The sequence below is a fragment of the Aegilops tauschii genome, chromosome 6 (assembly GCF_002575655.3).
Source record: "Aegilops tauschii subsp. strangulata cultivar AL8/78 chromosome 6, Aet v6.0, whole genome shotgun sequence".
NCBI classification, from domain to species: Eukaryota; Viridiplantae; Streptophyta; class Magnoliopsida; order Poales; family Poaceae; genus Aegilops; species Aegilops tauschii.
Genome location: NC_053040.3, coordinates 385586110 through 385589855, shown reverse-complemented (window position 1 = coordinate 385589855; position 3746 = coordinate 385586110). Strand labels below are relative to the sequence as shown.

Here is a 3746-nt window from a genome sequence, read left to right as displayed (position 1 = left end):
ACTATCCATCTTCTTGTTCAAGATGTCAATCTGAGCCACCATGCTATCATTTGCAGAGACATTATACAAACCAGCATGAGGTGATGCTATTGCTCTTTCACTTGACCATTGGAAATGATGAGACGCCATACTTTCAATCAATGCAAATGCTTCATCAAGGGTTTTGTTCATGATTCCTCCTCCAGCAGCAGAATCGACAAAAGCTCTGGTTTGAGTGGACAGTCCTTTGTAAAAGGTTTGTAACACCAGCCATCTTTCTAAACCATGATGAGGACACATTCTAATTAAGAGTTGAATCTTTGCCATGCGTCATACAAACTTTCTCCATCATATTAAGTAAACCTTGTTAACTTGTCCCTGTATTCAGCAGCTTTTGTTGGTGGAAAGTATCTCTCAAGAAATGTCTGCAATAAAGTCTCCCAAGTATCCTTCAGATATTCAGGCAACGAGTGAAGCCATACTCTTGCTCCATCTCTCAAGGAAAATGGGAATAGTGACAATCTGATAGCACTCGGTGAAACTCCATTTTGCTTGAGGGTGTTACAATACTCCAAGAAAGTTTTTATATGCTCATGTGGGTCTTCTAAAGCTGTTCCACCAAATCTAGACTGTTGTACCATGTTAATCAGAGCAGGCTTCAATTCAGAATTGTTCTCCTGAATAATTGGTTGCACCATTTCTCCTGGTATCCCATGATCTCTTGGGATCCACAAGTCCCTGAGCAAAGGTACTGGATCAGGCATCTTTCCTTCTTCTTGATCTTGCAAAGTTTCAGCAACTTGAAGCCGTGTCTGATTCTCTCTTCTTCTTCTCAATAAAGTCCTTTCAATTTCTGGATCAAATGGCTCTAGTGAACTTTCTTCAGATTGTAACATAAGACAATTTCCTGTAAAGTTCCTGAAATTGACACATGCTAGTTTTCTCAAAATTGCAGACAATGTTAGGAAATGGTTAGTTGCTAGCAATACTACGGAATCGACCTAAAATAAATCCTGATCTGCTTCTACAAATGTGATCATGAAATTTAGATCGCCGGCAACGGCGCCAAAGTGATCAGATGTAATATAGCAGGGTTTTTGCGCCCAAACTATGGATGTCGTGTTCTCCACATGGATCTAGAACTTCGAAGCACACATTCGAAACATTCAGAACAACTGAACAGATGAATCAAACCGTAGTGACAACAAGCAGCCACTCGAACAAGGTAAAACAAAATAATATGCAACAAAGGTTAAGGTTCAGAAATAGGACTGTCTCTTTTTTGGTGGTTTTCTTGTAATCAAACAGACAAGTAACACTAGCACATGGAAGATGGTTCAGACATCACACACAACTCATGCAACCTATTAAAGTGACAGCAGCTCACAGGAGAATAACTACTAACTTCATATCCAGCAAAGGGTCACAACAATTGAGCAAGGATACATGAGGGTTCAGCAAAGGTGCACAGGTAACAAAGTAAATTTCAGACCCAACAGTGCATATGTTCAGATAACAGGAACAAGAGAAGAGTGAGGTTCAGAGCCTATGGGTCTTGATGATCTTTGATTCGAAGCTGTAGATGTTGCAGGCGAAGAAGAGTAGCAGCAGAGGATCCTTGGGGTAGAGCTGTAGCGTGGTGAAGAAGTCTTGGTGAAGATCAGCAGCGGAGGACCCGGCCTTGGGAAGGAATCATGGCGGTCTTCGTGGGAGGTTAGCCGACCACCCGAAGCAGAGCACCACCAGGAGTCCGGCGTCCCGCTGTTGGTGTCGAGGAGATGCCGCAGCGGGGGTCGTCGAAGTTGGAGCAGAGAAGCACGAGCATCGGTGTTGAAGAGAAGCAGGAGAGGTTAAAGGTTAGGAAGGAGAGGCCTCGCGCTGGATCAGCCACGCCGCAAGCCTCCCGAAACCCTCGATATGGTTCTCGCTCTCGTTCCCCTTGATCCCCTGTTTTCTGCGTTGCTGTAGATCTGGTGGTAGGTGAGCCCGTGGAAGGCAGTGAGGATGAGGAGAGAAAAAGGCAGTCGGCCCTGGTGGTTTTCTTCCCTTCGACCCCCTCTACTCCTCTGCTTTCTCGTGGCCTCGCGCGTGGGATCAGACATGCGTCTGGTTCGTCGCGCCAGACCAGTCCCTTCTCACGCCACCAAGCAAACATCTCCGCTTCTCTGTCTGACTAAGTGCGCAAGTCCCTGGTTCTTTTCAGCTCACCCCATCTAGTTCTATCTTTTCGCACAAGATGATCCCTAGCTTGAAGGTTGTAAACACTTCCGATGAAGTTTGGGTGCCTAAACGCACCAGTCCTGCAAGATCTGAATAAGTGTTGTAAAAATATCACAATAGGAATATTTCTATAAGAATGAATACTTTATAAGTAAAAACTGTGGTCATAGGTTTGATTTTGTAACGCCCCGGATCCGATGCGCCAGGTGTCTTCCAGTTATTCGCTGTCTTTTTCATGTCATTTGCTTGCATGTTGCATTTTGCCATGTCATCATCTGCATTTCATCTGCATGTTTTTCAAAACTTGCATCCGTTCGGGTTCCGCTGTTTCTCTCGGTTGTCCGTTCTGAGCCCAACCACACTCGCACGTGCCCGTCATCCCTCTCAGACCTTGTTTCGTGAGCGGGAGAAAAATGTTCTCGGAATGGGCCGAGATTTGCCGAGTGGCCTTGGTATATCACCGACAGACCGCCCGTCAAATTTCGTTTCATTTGGAGGTCGTTTGATGCCCCAACGGTTAACCGCGTAGCCCGAAAGCCCCTTTTGTCTTGCAGCCCAACACCCCTCCAAATCAGCCCACTAGCCTATCCTAAACCCCTCCATGCTTTCAGTCGTTCAATCACGATCGTGTGGGCGAAAACCGCACCTCATTTGGACTCTCCTAACTCCCTCTACCTATAAATTAGCCCCCTCCCCCGAAATTCTCGGTCTAACCCTAGCCTTCTTCCTCCCTCTCGCCGCCGGACACGTCCAACCCCGACGGACATGTCCGCCGCCACCGCCCGGCCTCTCCCGCGCTGACACCTGTCCTCCGCCGCCGTCCCCGCGCCGCCAGCCCGCTGAGCCCATCCGGGGCCCGCCCGGGCCCGAGTCTCCGCCGCCTGCTGGCCCGCGCGCCTCCCGTGCCGCCGCCTGGATACCGCTCGCCGTCCGCCGCCGTCGTCTCCGCCGCCGGCCGCCGCTGTTCGCCGGAGTTCGCCGACCCTCCCCCCGGCCTCCTCCTCCCTCCGCTCCAGCCGCGCCGCTCGCCGCGGGCCGCCGGCTCCGCCGCCCGGGAGCCCGGCGCCGCCGCCCCGCCTTGGTTCCGCCGCCCGGCGCCGCCCCGGGCGCCCCCGGCTGTCGCCGCCTCGCCGCGCGCCTCGGCTCCTCCGATCGCGCCCCGCGCTGTCCCCGTCGCCCCATGCCTTCCCCGCCGCGCCATCACCGGAGTCCCTCGCCGGAGAACCGCACCTCGCCGGAGAACCGCACCTCGCCGGAGTCGAAGCTGGATCAGATCCACCCATCCTTCGAATCAAACGCCTCCCGCATCTCGGACACCCCCGTCCCGTTGATTTTTTCCGCGAGGTGATTTTCTGCCAAGTCCCCAGATTTCATATTCATGTGCACTTGTTCATCGGATCATAACTGCATGTGTATTGCTCCGTTTTGCGTGCATGATATGTCAAATGTTCATCATGAGATTCTCTTCACTTCATTACATTGTGCCATGCTTGTTTGAGATAATCTTGATGCCCAAATCATCATTGCAAGTGCTATACTGTTAACTG

At 50.8% G+C, this 3746-nt stretch overlaps 1 non-coding gene across 1 annotated transcript; it reads left to right on the top strand.

Moving 5' to 3' along the window:
* Positions 1-259: 259 nt before the first annotated feature.
* Positions 260-365, top strand: LOC120967555 (small nucleolar RNA R71). Its single transcript, XR_005761294.1, has one exon. It is a non-coding gene; the product is annotated as a small nucleolar RNA R71 (small nucleolar RNA).
* Positions 366-3746: the final 3381 nt, after the last annotated feature.